This window comes from Solanum pennellii, chromosome 8, assembly GCF_001406875.1.
Source record: "Solanum pennellii chromosome 8, SPENNV200".
NCBI lineage: Eukaryota > Viridiplantae > Streptophyta > Magnoliopsida > Solanales > Solanaceae > Solanum > Solanum pennellii.
In genome coordinates, this window is record NC_028644.1 from 8,562,293 (window position 1) to 8,580,228 (window position 17,936).

Genomic DNA, 17,936 nt, shown 5'->3' on the forward strand with positions numbered 1-17,936 from the left:
CAACTAGTTAAGTAAGACAAATTTTTTTAAGAAGATTTTTTAATATTCATAAAATAACTAATTATAAACATAGTTAGATAAAACATATATATTGTCCAAAAATTATAAAAGTGACAAAACTATTTAAAATAACTTAGACAATATTTTTGAATTTTATAAAGTCAATTAATTCAAATCGTTTGTAATTTAAGAAGTTTGATGATTAATTTATATTGTAGAGGGACAAAATTGGATGTCAATACTCAGCAAAACGAAAATCCAAGCAGCAAGCAAACGACACCAATACAACAGAGATTCCAAACGGAGATGGACGGAAGTGGACGAAAGCAGTATGTTGCGTTTCCTTTGTCTTCTTCTTTACGTCCTTCTCCCATAGTACTGTTCCAGCAGTACGATTTCAGCAACCAGGCATGCGTTTCCATCCATTTGGCTCGAGATTAAGCCACGTATCGCTAGAAGGACATTAGATCGATTTGAGACGTCCGTCTCCCCTTTTGTCTTCCGTCAATTTCAAAAAAATTGCGTCTCCCCTAAATGATGAAGAATTCGAAATTCAAATTTGTTCCTTTGTTCTTACCCGATATTACCCTCATATTTTACCCAAAATCTACCCTAGATTCCCCTTATAAATTCCCCCTCTTCTTCATCTGTCTCAGGTTGGGGAAAAGTAGAGTATACCCATTATTGAGTTTGAAAAAGATTGGGAAAAAGTTGAAAAACAAAACGGTCGGAGAATAGTTAGAAAAGCCGGAGATAATTCAGGGAGGGGGTAAATTTCATCTTTTAGGTTCCGTTTCTTTAATATTACATATAGGAATCGATTTGTTATTTTTTTTAAAAAAAAGGGGCACTCATTAGAGTAGAAGCAAAACAGAGAGATATAGGCCCTCAAGAAAAATTTTGAATTCTATAGTAATTGACTTAAGAGCTTCGAATCTGGAGCTCTCATCCTAAGATCTCTGTTCTTTTCGACGGAAACTTCCATTGGAGTTCCTTTCGCGTGGTGGTGGAAAGATTTTCAACTCGTGTCTCAGTTCTGTTGCTCCAGAAGAGGTAAACTCTCCTGCGAGTATTAGGAGCTACTGGTCACTCAAAATAGTGAGCATTTGACTCTGAATTTCTTTTAGTACTCTGTTTGGAGTTTGGTTTTGATCTCTCCACATTAGCGTCTTGCTATGTTTCTCATGTTTCCTTTCGAGTTTCTTTTAAATTGTTATAGTTGTTGATGTTATATTTATGTTGTCCGCTTAAAATTCTTAGATTAATATTGAAATCATGCTCTTGAATCCATGATTAAGACCTTGGCCGAGTCGTATGTTTTTGTTGTTCTTCGCTTTAATCTGCATAGCTGAATATATGTTGAATTCGATTTGCTTGTGCCTTGTTTTGTTTTCAACATGCTCCTTTGTTTGGATTGTCTAATACTTTGACTAGATTGTATCCCTTTCCCTTTGTAACTCTATATATTTTAGCTCATCTTGCCATAGTTCAACTAATTATTTGAGGATTCACTATTGGCTATTCAAATCTTATCTTTGTTGTTTGTGTTTTGCATCCACTGAAAGAGTCATTAGTGGGGCACCTTATTTGGACTTTGCTCCTTGAGATCTCTTTAAGAAAGTTGAAATATGCATTTCCTAGAGTTTTAGTTTTATACTTAAGCTTAATATATATCCTTTAAGACCTTAACTTTTCAGTTTTGTTGGTATTAAATTCCTTTAAATATTTTCCCTTATGTTAAAAAGTTATCAAAACTTTCTAGTGCTTTCATATCTCTGAATGATGTTATGAGGCCATGCCAATGAACCTCCTGTTTGGTTATTATCTTCGGAGATTGGTGTCTAAGTTATTAGTAGTTGTATTGTGATCTACTAGTTTAGTAACTCCAATTTGCTCTCTGTTATAATGAGTTTTGAAAACTTTGGGCAACTGATTCAAATGTTTTACTTTTTAAAAAGAAATTCCGTATGCGGGAAGTGCAAATCTATGCAGTTTTTAATATGTGGTTGTTTGTTAGTATGTGAGCATTACATGTGTCTTTGAAATTTTAATTTAGGTTCATTTGAAAATGATCATCTTTAACAACATTTATATGTTATATTATTCCTACATTTTATTTAATGTTAAAGCTGTTCAGTTTTGATCATTAATTGCTTATTTTTTTTCTCTCTCGTTTCTCTTTTCATGAAAACTTCATCCGATTTGCCATGAACTCTAATCATTCCCTTTGCATTTTGGGAGAGCCATAAAGGCTCAATTTCCCCTCTTATCGAGTCAGCCCCTTTTCTGAGTTGAAGAATCGAAGAGCAGGTTCTCAAAATTCGATGTACAGGTGTTCAATAGTCCAAGAAGCTCAATTATCTCTTCAGCGCATCATATTAATGTATCTCGCGCATCAGATTAGTGTATCATGTATAAAATGTACATCATATTAGTGTATCATGTATAAAATATAATGTATCTTACTTAACGATTAATGTATCAACACTTATATTATTGTATCCATTTGAGGGATTTCTGTAATTATAAACGTATAAGGAACAAATGGTAATTTTGTCTTAAATGTGATTTTTGTCCTATGCCCTTTTGTATTAATTGGGTCTAAGCACATTTGTTGATCTTTATTTTGTTAGTTTAGGGTGGGTGGAATTGGGCCCAAGGAAAGGCAAATTTCAAAAATAGTCTAGGATAGGGAACTGGGCCAAAGCCCAAAAATGAAATTAGGCTCAAGTGCTAGCCCAGACGGACATAAATCAGACATGGGCCCAAAACACACACTCATTTTGTTTATTATATTTGTTTTGTATTTGCACAATTGTTTATTTGTAGTCAATTCTAAGATTTTCCTAATTCGATTTCCCCAAAAGAGATAATTAATTCGAGATTTTCGAAAGATCAAATGATTCTATTATTACTTAAGGTGCTTCGAAATATTTTACTTAAAATTATGTATAGAATTATGTATAGGCTGTATTAGATTGATAAATTCATATTGTTTTACTTTAGATTCATAGTATATTGTAATTATTATATTGAATTGGTGATCATGGCTATTGGTAAGACACTTTCAGTATTGAGTTGGATTGAATTGGTTATGGATCGAAGTTGAGAGATTGAATTGGTGGTACGCTTCCCTAATTCTTTTTATATTATGTAATATAGGTCTTCAACTGTGATTATGATTGGAATGCTCCATTTATAGTGGCAGTGCTTATGTGTTATATTTGTAAATAATGTGGCCCTGTCGGCATTACTTTATGAATAGTGATATTGTCATGTTAAGACTTGATTATGATCAATGTGAAGGACTATGTGATATATGTGTATGTGTGAGATTGAACTCTCATAATTGGCTATATGTGATCTTGATAGACTAGGGTGATGTCTCTAGTTGTGTTACTAGTGTGTCTTGATAGGTTAACTTAGTTATTCCGACATGATACTTGAACACTATTGTATATGTGATATGGAGATGATGTATGTGTCTTGATAGGTAGACTATGTCCCTCTTCTTGATACATGAAAGATATGTGAATGTGAACATCTTGACTTAGTAGGCTTGTGCACCGTTGTCTTGTATGTGTATGAATGAATGTTGAATGAAAGTCTACAATTGGTAGAACGAAGAAATGGTACCTTTATAAGTATGACTTATATGTGGAACCTTCTATATAAAAAGAAGGTTAAGAATGAGCTATCCTTATAGACCATTGAGTGGCATTCCTAGTGGACCCATCTTTGGTACGTGCATTTTGATTAGGTAATGACTAAGAGATGGTACCTTTTCGTATGTCCTTATTTGAATGAACATTACTCTATGAGAACAAAGGCTAGCACCGAGTGAATATGTTATGGGTTGTATCTCTACTTAAGAAGGAGACTAGAGTGCAATGTATCTCTATTTGCGAAAGAGACTAGAGTGCATAAAAGACCTTGATATTCCTTAACAATGTGCCTATATGAGATGCGTCCTAGTTCTATCCTTGGCAAGTAGAACACCCTCCATCATAGTAGCTAGTATGTTCTATGTCGGTTATTGCCTATACGCATCATGTGGGATACATTCTAGTATCTGATAATTTCTACAACATTTAGGTAGTGGAATGAGATGCTATCTAGACATGGCATGAGTAAGATTTGATGGTGCTAGAGTGTAGGCTCCCTAGGTCTTTCTAAGACCATTATGTGAAGTCCTTAATGAATGTAATGTCTCTAAATTGACTTATGGAATGATTGTGACTTTAGCTAATGTATATTGACTAGAATGTCCTCTATCTAGGGTAGCTTTAAGGGTTGCTTAGGTAAGCTTGAAGAGGGTGTATGGGTGGTCTCTTCTTGTCCTACTTAGGTGAATCTTGGAGTAACCTTAGATGGTGAGTAAATGAAAGGAAAAGGGAACAATCTTATCTTAGGAAGTCTTAAGGATTGGTTTAGGTAGGCTTGAAGAGGGTGTATGGGTGATCTCTTCTTGTCTTACTTAAGTAAGTCTCAGGATAACTTTTGGTGAGAGGTGTATACGTTTATGATGTTGATGCTATATTGTGGAATGTGACTTCTATGCACATATGTTGACTTGTAAGTGACTATTATACTTGTCTTAAATGGTTTTATCAAAAAGAGCATGTTTCATACAAAAGTCTGTTTATCATGATTTTATGCATGATGTCATACTTAGTACATGCATTGTACTAATTTCATACTTTTTGTCTATCTCTCAAGGTGTAGGTGACATTTGGGAGGAGTCTCGAAGTGGAAGCTTGGGTTAGTGTTCATTCAAGCAAGAGTTGGTATGTCCTCACTAGATTCAAGGACATCTTAATGTTTAGAATTCCTTATTTAAAGTATTGTAATAGACTCAGCTGTTTTCCTATATGTTGAAGTATGGGTCGTGTCCCAATATATTCGATGTCTAAGATGGCGACTTTGAGACTTAGCCTTTCATTATGTTTTTCTATAAAAGAGATATTTTGAAGTATTACTATTTCATGTGAAAAGTTTTAATTCCTCACTATTTTTCATACATGTATGCAATGAATGATGTCTAAGGGCTTGTACAAGACCTCCGAGAGGTCAAGTACGCTGTGTATCGACCCAAGAGTGCCATAACGTCTAGGGTGTACTTGTGGGTCGTTACAACTGACTGATTGGACAATGTCTCAACACTAGAGTCATTAACTTAATCTAGGTGATATATACACCCTTCAGAAACTTTTTGGCCTTAAGGTATGATATGAATAGACCCTTGCGCTCTATTGAACTACTCCTCCATTCTATAACTGGTTCATTAGGAAACTGGAACTTGACTACTCGAGTTTTACAATCAACTAAGGCATAAGAAGCATGAAGCCAATCCATACCTAGAATAATATCAAAATCAATCATATTTAGCTCAACTAAATCAGCCATGGTGTATTTGCGATCGACAAAGATGGTACAATCATAGTGGACTCTTTCTGCTAGAATAGAATCACCAATCGATGTGGAAGCACTAAAAGGTTCAATAAGTTATTTAGGGAAAATTCAAAAATTCATGGCTACATACGAAGTTACAAATGACAAACTTGCATCCGGATAAAGAAAGGCATAAACATCATAATTAAAGACTTTAAAAATAGTTGTAACTACATTTGGTGAATATTTTAGATCCTGGAAACTAGATATACATACAGACGGTTTGCACCCCCATTTTCCTAAAGTAGCTCCTCTATAGTATTTCTTTCTATTGGGGATACTGATGAAGATCAGTCTTTATTTCCCCTATTTCCCTACTTATTCATGGGGAACCCCTTATAAAAGTGATCTATCATTCCACACATGTAGAAAATATCCATACCAAAATAACATTCTCCCTTATAGAGCTTACTACACTTACCATAGAGTAGGTTGCGAGGGAACTCTTGTGCTACACTAACCTGCGACTAAGAGCCTTGAACTTTGAAACTCTGGGAGTTTTGATTCTTGCAATCATTCCTATTCTTTGGTGCAAGCACACTAGCTAACGATGGAGCAGGCCCAGATGACCTTTTCTGGAAAGATGATCGGTTCTCATTCTCAGCCTTCTGGTGGCCAGACTCATGACCAGCTGTCTTAGCCCTCTTGCTACAGAACTTTTCCATATCCTTCAACTTGTCTTCATCTGTCACGACCCGCAAGTACACCCTAGAAGTTAGAGCATCCTTGGGTCGTCACACGGCAAATGAGACTTCAAGAAGTCTCATCTAAGCCTCTCGTATCATTCATTGCATAATAAACATTCTAAAATGAGTAAAAATTTAAAACTTTCTTCACACACGAAGCACTCTTTCATAAACATTACACAAGCGGAAGACTTTCATTTAAAACTTTAAATCTTTACAACATCTACTTGAACCATCTAAACTTTAGAGTATACAACACTTGGGACTAATCCCATAAAAGACAATAAAATGAAGACTATGACATAAGGGACATGTGGATATTATCCTCGAATTGATGAGGACTCACCAATACTTCATCTTCAAGCCTTGAAAACCTATCCATCCTCCTTGGCACATCAAGACTTCCGATTCCCTACACTTTAGTTAAAAATGGAAAAGAAGGGGTTAGCACATTAGATGTGCTCAGTATGTAAGCCATGACCATGAAAAAGGGACATTTAGTAAATAGCACACTTTTCATGAATTTCGATTAAAGCATCATACTACAATCATAAAAACCACATTTAATAACTTAGAAACACATAAGAAATCATTTAAGCAAATAGTGACATTTTAAGAAGCATTACAGTGAAGTCACTTCACTGTACAGTGAACTCAATTCATTGTTACAGTGAAGTTCCTTCACATCACTTTGCACACCTTTTAGCATATAAGTCTCTCACTAGAAGCTATCCTAAGACTCTCTTAAGTAATACAAAGAGAGACTGCCTGTACACCCTCTCTAATCACACCTAAAAGATCATTAAGACAACCCATAATGAGATCAACATACATTTACAAGACATCAAACATATGAACATGAGATCCTTCTACCTAAGGTTATTCTAAGGTTCACTTGAGTGAGTGATGAAGTGACCGCCCATACAATCCCTTTGACACACACTTAAGAGATCATATAGACTACCTAAGATAGAATCATTCTCTCTTAACACATTAGCATATAGATGATATGACATTCTCCTTCCAAAGGCTATCAAAAAACTTACTTAAGTAAATCAAGAAGATAACGTCCATAGTGACCTCTTCAAGATTACCTAAGTAATCCTTAGGACTATCTAAGGCTTAGATCATGTATACATAATCAACCAACTTCCCTAACTAGATTCATTCTTAAGACTTATCTAGGTAAGATAAAGAGGGACCATTCCTATGCCCCCTTCACACCTTAACTAGACAACCCTAAACTACTCTAGATAAGGACTACTTCATTGAATATACTTTCTTAACTAAGTCATTACATTCATTAGTTCATTTAAGGCTCATTCATCACATAAAGGACATTCAAGTAATGGTCTTGAACAAGACCTAGGGACTCTCACTAACACCATTGTGCAATGTCTAGATAGCGTCCCACACCACCACCTAAACCTCATAGAACTTCTCTAATGCTAGTAGGCATACCATATGATAAGAATACGCAATAAATGACATAGACCATGGTAGCAAAGCATGGAATCCAGAGTTCTAACCTACTCCAATGAGGATGTTCTACTTGCCAATGGTAGAACTTGGACACATCCCGTGTAGGCACATGGTTAAAGAATATGAAGGGCGTGCTTTGTAATATAGTCTCATTCTTTAACTAGAACTACTTCCCTTACCATACTCACTCGGTTCTAGCCTTCATTCTAATAGAGTAATTCATATCTAAGGTTCATATAAAAGGGTTCCATAACAAGTTCATAACCAAATCACATTTACCCTACCAAAGAGGTCCTCTAAGGGCTACCTTCCAATGGCGACAAGAAGCTTATGATGAATTTCCTAAGGTCTGATATGATGTCGTTCCAGCCAATCAACCTTAAGTCCATCATTCCTTTACTTGAAGGATAACATTACGGCTTTCGACTTCAACATACTTAACCTTACCACTAGGTTCATGGTTTCACATAAAGGACACTCTCAACATTGTTCAAGGTCTCACATATCATTCATACATCAAAGACTAAGAGAATTTAGCATCCTAAGTTAGTACATCACATATTCATATTCATACAAGCATTTAGTAAGGGACACAAGTCAACCGAGACAAGACACCACATACTTCACCTTAACACATATTACTAGTCATTCTATAAGCACATAGGAATAACCATTATCATCTTTAAGTCATCCTACACACTACCATATTATCATCAATATAACCATTATAGACTCATAGTCAAGTAGGAACAACCATGCATCAAACATAAGACTACACATATAAGCACATAGCCATAATCTACATGATTTCCTAACATACATAGAAATAACACATACTTTCACATTACTTCACATATAGATAGATGATCATATTTCACATAATATCAACCATACAAATCAACGTGATACTTCAAGTAGTGCCGACAAGGCCATAATTATCATATTGCATAAAGTAATGTTGACAAGGCCACATCAATTCACATAGCACCACCACCATAAGTGAACCATACAAATCACAACATAATTAAAGTCTAATTAACATAAAATAAAAGGAATTAGGGCATCTACGCCACTCCATCTTACCACTTTGATTTCAAGGCTAAAATATCCAATTCGTTATCATAAGGCCCTTACCCATGGCCATAAACAACAATTCAATACAATTATATAAATAATCAATGAAAGTAGGTCAATTCATTACATACTCATCAATCTAATACAACCTAGATAGCAATTTAATACAATTATTGCATCATTAAATAAACAATAAAAAACTACATTAGAAATCATATGCCTTAATCAATATCAATTCAATAACTCTAACATTCAATAGATATAAGAATATTCAATACTCAATTGATCAAATTACAACATCCTATAAACCAATTAACCATAATCTACACATGAATCAAAAGCCCATAATGATCGACACATGAATTCATCTATATAAGAGCATAATCACATACCCATATTTTAGTCAAATTGAGAGATTTGTGAATGTCAAGGGTTCATGGATAATTTCATTTGAAAACATCAATTAAACATCAATAACATCATATATATATGTTTGAAAACCATTTATGCAAGAACCCAAGACTTAGAGTAGAAATATGACTTTTTATCTTTTTGAAAACTTTGAAAAGCATCTTTGAAATTGGATCTAAGGTGATATCAAGCCTTAGATGAAGAACTCCCATAATTTATTAGAATAACCCAATGAAAATTGAAGAAGAAACTCCATTGAAGAACCATCATCAAGCTCCATCTTCACTTTAAACTCACATGGAGTTTTTTGGAGGAACTTTTGGAGGGAATGTGTTTCGATTTAGGTGTTAGGGTTATAATGAGAGTTTAATGACTTATATACTCCTAAAATACCCATAAACACTCAAAAAAAAACCGTCCTCACATTTTATAAGACTTGGGGTGAATTTAAAACTTCACTCCTCGACTTAACAGAAAGCTGGCAGGAAACAGGCAGCACCATCGACGCCCACATCGACAGTCCGTGGTCTCACCCACGCCCCATCGATGGGGTCTCGCGGTTTACACCTGAAACTGCTCAACCTGCAGGCCAAGCGTCTCCATCGACGAGACCCATCGATGGGTCGTCTCATGTTTGGTTGGCCGTCGTTTGGGTCAGTTGACTGCCACTGCCTGGCAGTGTTGAGCTCCAATGGGTCCTCTTTTAGGGCCCCTTGTGGGTCCTACATGGAGTCGTACCCGGACGTTTCCACCTCAAATATGTTTATATACTTTTTTAGGACCTACAACATGAGTTTCATCCAAAATGAACACGTAAAACTTGACGAAACATACATAGACACACGAGGTCGTTTCAAGGAAAACCTTTGGAACGTCATGGACGTTTTTGGACGTTTGACCTCTAAACTTCGCGAAACTTGACACACTGCCTATATACACTATAATGACTCATTTAAGGACCTTATACCCTCATGAATCACACATAAACACATAAAACCACATATGAGGCACATAGGTGACTTAGTCATCTAACGTCTTGGTCGTTCTTTGACGTTTGACTTCTAACGCACCTAAAATCTTAGATATTGCCTCAAATTCACATTATAAACCATTGTAGGAACTTAGACCATAATGAAAACCATGTTAGGCTCTAGCTTTACCTAAGTAATTTTCGGGGTCTTACATCATCAAACTGTTACATATGAATCATAAGCCTCGCTATGTCCATGTCTCCTATCAACATAATTACCTTAACTTTATTGCTTGATAAATAGGAAAGTATATACACGAACAAGCTCATTTTTCTCCTTATATCAGCCATCATATCCGGAGCATAATGGGATAGTTGAGTAAGCTTGAGGTTGTAATCATGCACACTCATGGATTCCCGCTTAATAGTGAGAAATTCTCTCACATTTGCCTCTCTCAGCTCACAGGGAAAGAAACTCCTCATGAAGACACTTTTAAACACAACTCTTTTTTTAAACACAACCCAACTCATAGTTGGTGCCTCCTCAGCTCTACTCTTTTTCCATTGGTCATATCAGATCCTAGTAACACCCTTGAGTTGGTATACAGCTAGTTCCACACGCTCAATATCAACGACATGAATAACCTCAAAAACCTTTTGCATCTCCTCCATAAAGTTTTATTGGATCTTCAGTGGCACTTGACCTTGTGAGTTCTAGAGGATTGATCTTGAAGAACTCACATTTCCTGGATGTATCAGCCACATTCTGACAAATTAGTGTTTTTTTACCATGTTTGGTTGGTCACCACATGGCTCAACATCCGAATAGCATCCCGAAACTCAGCATTAGTGACCTCTCCTTGGGGTTGCACTTCAAATGCATCAGGCACCAATGCATCGTGAGGATCAATATTTCTCCTAGAAAGACGACCTCAAACAACTTTTTGTGGGGCATGATTTTAAAGATACACACAAATAACAATTAGAAAGAAATTTTTATAGAATTGAATTTTATCGCATGAAAAGAGAATGGAAGAAGTGATATATTTCCTGAATGTTGTAGCCTGCTAATTATGTATGTGCCGCACTTCACACCGATAACCATGACTTTACAGTCACGACTTCATAGACACCCAAGGATTGTTGAGCTTTGGATTTTGATACCAAGTTTTTCACACCCCAAACCTATACTCTGGACGTGATTGACACTCGAGAACCATTATTGATCCCCTAGTAAACGTCTAGCTCGACTACATGACTTAAAAGACATTAAAAAAATATGTGGAAACTTAAATAGGTGAAAAATTGAACATTTAAAGAAGTCTTAAAATCATGTCTTTGCAAAATACTTAACATGAACCATGTGTTAACCAGAACATCCTAAGAAAATAAAAAAAAACAATTACCCAATCTATCTATGAAGCCTCTAATAATGTGAGACGAATGTCGGGACAAGACCCATGACACCTCCAAAAGCTACTTACTAAAATGAAATGGAGTCCACCATAAGGAAGGAGGCCTCACCAAATGTTGTTAGCGATTAAATAATAATCTCAACCGTTCACGTATTGGTAATCCTGAAACCTATATCCACATCACAAAATGATGCAGTCCGAATGATGTCAATACATTGAATGTACTGTTACTTGAAAAGCTTAGAGTAAACAAGAATTTGGCTTTGAAGGGTTGAAACAACATAATTGGATTAATACATGTATCAATTGAAAAACAATTTAAGCTTTACACTATATTATGCAATGAAAGCAAGGTGAAAATAATATACTTTATTTGTGGGGAGTTTCTATTATCGACAATCATTATCATGTGCCTAGCAATGATACAATATTCTTTCTGCAGCTTGCCAAGGCCACCCTTTGCTTTGTTGGGGTATAGGCTGATATCATGACAATGGATTCATCTAATTGTCCTTCTCAAAGTTAGTGGGGAGTCGCATGAAGAGCCAATGATATCCTATCCTATGCGGGCTACGTAGTCCAGTGGGACTTACGAATCATACGAGAATATAAGCCAACATGGTGCTTGATACTACTCCCAAAATCATAGATATAACATTATGCTCAATTCGTTCATTACAAGGAATGAACATCCTACTTGATTGAAATATTTTTCAAACATTAGACTTGTTTATATTCTTGAAAACATGTACTTGTGAAGTTATCTTATAAGTTGAATAATCAACATAGATACATAAGTCTATATTTAGTTATATAAATAGAATTTGAAAACTCTTTAGTGTTTATGAAATATAACCTTTGAACTTCCCTTTTAACTTTACCTTGACTTGATAATGTGAATTTAAGAACGATGATTAGAATATGCATAAGATCTTTAAGTGATTAATGGTGATTTAGATAGTTAATGATAATAAGATAATGACAACTCATCTCAAAGGAACAAGTACGAAATGAGAACACAAAAGGAACCATTTATTGGGTCTGATTGGGCGCATTAAGGGTGTGTTGTGACAGGCCCCATTTACTCAGGGTCTGATTGGGCGCACTGTTGGCGCATCGCGTCATGGGCTAGGCCCATCATTAATTAGGGTCTGAATGAGCGTACTCCTGGCATGTCACACCAGACCACCTGGTGCCTTGGGGTGTGATGCCCCACCCCTAACCCAAAATTTGGACAAGTTTTTTCTTGTTCAATTAATGGCCTAACCCACTTGGAATCAAACGATTCATTCTAAAACTCATTTAGATTCATAAAACCAACGAAATTCATAGAAAAATTACTCAATTTACACCAAGAAAAACACTCATTTGAAAAACCCTCACTTTAACAATCCAACATTATACCATTGATAAAGAATGAAGTAAAGCCTGAATTCCTCAAGAACCTATACATAACGATTTAATGGATGATTTATTGAAAGAAATACATGTTTGATGTGAGGATGAACATATCGATCACTATAAGAAACCTCAAGTACCTCGAAAGAACAAAGTTCTTGGTGATTTCTTAAAAACCTAGAGGAACTTCTTGAAATCTCCTCCCTTCACCTCTTGAACTTTGCCCTTACTTGATTAAACGTTTTTTGAGAGATTGAAAACTGATTTCAATCGGCTTATACCCTAGTTTGGGTGAGTCAAAACGTGTGATCTTAATGGGTCAAGGAAAAGACCAATATACCCCTATTTAAATGGTTGAAAAGCTCTATCTAGAGAGGCTACCCTCAAACGGACATATCTTCTTCATCCAAGCTCAAAATTTCAAAATTTTGGTGGTGTTGAAAAGAGGACTCAATGATATTTAATTTGATATCTCATGGGCGATCTAACTCATCCCTTGCCAAAAGTTATGGTCATTTGAAGTTGGCCTGAAACTCATAATTTAAGAATAACTTGCACTTCTCTCAAATTGGCTATTTCCAATTTAGTTGTTTTTAAAATTATCTCTTTCTAATATCGAGGTGTTATAATGAATAATAGACACCCACATCTCTTTCTTTCTAGAGAAATTCCAAACTAAGGTAATAACTCTTTGTCAAGTATTATTTAAGTATCCACATTAGGTTTATATTGATTACTTGTTATTGTTGGAGTTGGGTTAGTTGGATGTTTCCCACCATGTTCTACTTAGTGCAATCTCATTCTAGGACGAATGTTAACAAAGTGGAGATATTGTAACACCTTAGACTTTGATCAGTTTTTAGTTTTAGGTCAACTTCAAATGACTATATATTTCAGCGCATAAAATGTTAGGTGCCCCATGAGGTACAAATGGAAGGACTTTGAGAATTTTTTCCAACTTCACCAAGTTTGCTAATTTATTAGCTAGGATGAAAGAGTTATGCCACTTGATTGCAACCTCTATAATTAAGGCATTTCATCTTTTTAACAAGGGGTATTTTGGTCCTTTAGTTACCCCACTACGCCTAAATATTTTTCTTAGCCACATAGGGGTCTAAACTGATTGAGGTCAGTTTTCATTCATATTTTAACGCTTTAAAAGTTAGGGCAAAGTTCAAAAAAAGAAAAGAGAAGGTTTCAAGAGTTCATGAAGAAATTTAGGGAAATCGCCAAAACTTTGTTCTTTCAATGAATGTAAGTGTCTCATCGTGTTTTTTTCACCCACGTTCCACACATGTAATTCTTCCATGAATTCATTCCTGAAATTGTTGTAGTCATATTCTTGATGAAGTTCTTGAGGTTTTAGCTTCATTCTTTAACTATAGAGTTTTGTTGAGTTCTTGAGGTGAGGATTTTGCAAATGAGTTGAACATTTATATTTATTTGAGTACTTCAAACAATTTTGAGTTAAACTACCTTTTTAATGATGCAAATACAAATATTTAGGGTCATTAACGGGCGCTTCATTGATCCCACTGCATTCCAGCTAGCGTTGGTGAGTCTCCTTCCTTTCTAAAGGAATCCACATTTCTATTTATTTTATCTAATTAGCTTTTGGGGGGTATTGTCCCGACTCCTATCACATTATTTAGAGACTTCAAAGATAGTAGTAGTGGAAGAGTCTTTTTACCATTTCCTTTGTTAATGTTTTAAAGAATTTTAGTTGATTATTATGTTCACTTAAATACTTTCAGATATCTAGTGAGTTAATCAGTTGTTCAGTCCTTATGAGTTAATATTTGCAATTTAGCTCCTATTTTAGTTGAGTAAGTCTTCCGCTAAGTAGTCATCACATTATCTCTTGGGACCAGAGGTGGTTCTAGAGTTCTGTCCATGCCCATGGTGTAGGCTTGGGTAGTGACAAACTTGGTATTAGAGCACAAAGTTCAAAAGTCCTAGGGTTTCTATGATGTCGTGTTAGTAGAGTCCTATCTATCAGTGTGAAGCACACCCGTTTTATAATTAGGATGCTGGGACATATAGGAAAATTTTCACTTCATTCTTACTCTTTTTCGTGCGATAGAGTTAAACTATATAAAATTTTCTTTCTAATTTTTTCTTGCTCGTATATTTTAAGATCACGCCACCACAAAAAGTTGTTCAAGGTCATCCTGCAAGGAGAAATGTTGATCTACAAAACCAAGGGGTACCCAATGCAACCCTTTCAATGATAGGTCACAAATGCTAAGTGACGGGATGCCATCCAGATATCGAGTCAAGTTGTGGTGACTCAAGCTTGTAAGCAAAGAGTCATTTGTCAGGATTTAACATATACACCCAGGATCAGTGAGTTCTTGAGAATGAATCATCTAAAAATCACAGGGTCAAATGTCATTGATGATTCAGAGAAGTTTGTGGAGGATCTATGAAAAGTGTTTGAAGTTATGTGCATCGTTGATGTTGAGCGAGTGAAGTTATTCTTGTTCCAACTTAAGGGTTTTTCTAGGATTTGATACGACCAATGGAAGAACAACATGGCTGAAGGGGCACCGATTTTGAGATGTACTACTTTTGAAGTGCCTTTCTAGGAAGCTTCTTTCTTCGTGAGCTAAGAAAAGTAAAGGTGAGAGAATTCTTGAATCTTAAATAGGAGGCCATGAGTATGGTTGATTACAACCGCAACTTCACCCAGTTGTCCCATTATGCTACGGAGATGGTGGAAGATATGAGAAACAGGATAATTCTATTGTGTCTGGATTGTCTCATTTGTCAAGTAAGGTTGACATGGTAGCTATGTTGATAGGGGACATGGACATATGCCTGGATAAGATAAGTTGAAATATAGGGAAGATTTATGGAGTAAGAGGGATAAGACAACAAGTCATGATCACTAGTTGATGATGGAGCAGGTCCAGATGATCTATGCTTAAAAGATGATCAGTTCATGTTTCTGATTTTCCGTTGGTCGGACTCATGACTTGTTGTCTTATTCCTCCTTCTACGAAACTCTTCCCTATCTTTCAACTTGTCTTTCTCAACCTGTTGCACATGAATTATGATCTTGGCTATGTCCATTTATCGTATCAACATAGTTGTGTTACCTTCCTTACTCGATAAGTCGGATAGTCCAAACACAAACAAGCTCATTCTTTTCCTCACATCAACTACAATCTACAAAGAATAGTGGGATAAATGAGTAAACTTGAAGTTGTAATCTTTCGAACTCATAGATTCATGTTTCATATGAGAAATTATCTTACCTTCGCTTCCGTTAGCTCTTGATGAAAGAAGCGACCTAAGAAGACATCTTCAAAAACAACCCAAGTCTATTGTGGTACACCCTCGACCCGGTTCTTCTTCCACTAGTCAAACCATATCCTAGTAAAGTCTTTGAGCTATTAAGTAGCTAACTCCACACGCTAAGAATTAACAACATGCATGACCTTAAACATCTTATGCAATTCATCCACAAAGTTTTCTAGATTCTCATTGAGCTTTTACCAAGTGAACTCTAGGAAGTCATTCTTAGAAATTCTCGGACTCTGGATATATCATTCCCTTCTTGATGTCCAGCTCTTTGGTGACTAACCTTTGTTGTCACCACTTGAGTCAACATCAGAATTGCGTTCATGAATTCAACATTGGTGACATTTCCCTGAGGTTGTTGAATTTTCGGTGCATTGATAATCTATTGAACTTGAGTATTAACATTTCTCCTAGTATGAAGTCCTTGAACAAATCTTTGTGGAGGGATGATATAAAAGATATGCGTAAGCACGAGTTAGAATAAACTTTCATAGATTTGAACTCCATCGCACGAAAATGAGTAGAAGAAAGTGAAGTGTTCCCTAAATGTTGTAAACTCTTAATTATAGATGTGACGCGCTTCGCACTGATAACAAGTCTACAAAAAATGGCTTCATAGACACCCTAGGACTCTTGAACTATGAGCTATAATACCAAGTTTGTCACGACCTATGCTTACACCCTGGATGTAAGTGTCACTCAAGAACCATTTTTGATCCCCAAGTAAACCCTTGGCATGGCTACATGACTTACACGACACTAGACAATAAGTGGAAGATTAAAACAACTGAACACTTAGACATTAATAAAGTCTTAAAGTATTATCTTGCAAAATACTTAACATGACAAATAAGTTAAATAAAACATTTTGAGAAAACAATGCGAAAATTTAATTATGTCTGTCTAATAATCCTTTAACAATTCAAGATAGATGTCGGGAAAAGACCCACGATACCTCAACTACTACTATATATGAAATGAAACTGGAGTCTTCTAGAAGTAAGAAGGCCTCACCAACTATTGTTTGTGAGTAAATAATGATCTCAACAAATCATCTGTTGATGGTCTAAAGCACATGTCTGTGCATCATGAAACAATACATGTTGAATGACGTCAATACATTGAATATACTGGTAAGTAATAAGGTTAGAGTAAAAAACTTACTTGGATGGCTCAAAACAAAATAACTGGATCAATACATGAATATGAAATTAAAAAAGTTTAAGTTTTACAGTAAAATATACAATGAAAGCAACATGAAAACACTATGTTTACTTTGTAGGGAGTTTCTCTAGCCTAAAACCATTACCATGAGCCTAGAAATGAAATAATATTTTGCCCACGTTTCAAGGTCCATCATATACTTTTCCATGTTTGAGGATAATGTTGTGACTATGGATTCATTTAGTAGGCCTTCTCACTGGCAGTGAGGAGTTGCATGAAGAATCAATGTTATCCTATCCTGTGCCAGCTACATAGTTTTATAGAACTATTGAGTTATAAAAGACTCTAACCCTATTTGGTGCTTGATACTAATTCCCAAAATAAGTGATATAACTTTACTCTCAATTCACCTAATTCTATGATACCGTGGGACTTCGGGGCTTTCCGGTTTAGCTAGGTCCATAGTTCCAGAATTTATACGCGAATCAAGATTGATAAAAGGAATTTTTACAATCACCGACTCAAATCCATTGTCAAATTTCATATATATATATATATATATATATATATATATATATA

The 17,936-nt window shown here is 35.6% G+C and overlaps 1 long non-coding RNA gene across 2 annotated transcripts; it reads left to right on the top strand.

The window, feature by feature from the left end:
• Positions 1-230: 230 nt before the first annotated feature.
• LOC114078362 lies at positions 231-2,591 on the top strand. 2 transcript variants are annotated; one of them, XR_003579995.1, is made up of 2 exons: positions 231-1,098; positions 2,242-2,591. It is a non-coding gene; the product is annotated as an uncharacterized LOC114078362 (long non-coding RNA). The 2 variants fall into 2 exon arrangements; XR_003579996.1 differs by having other exon boundaries at positions 2,252-2,591.
• Positions 2,592-17,936: the final 15,345 nt, after the last annotated feature.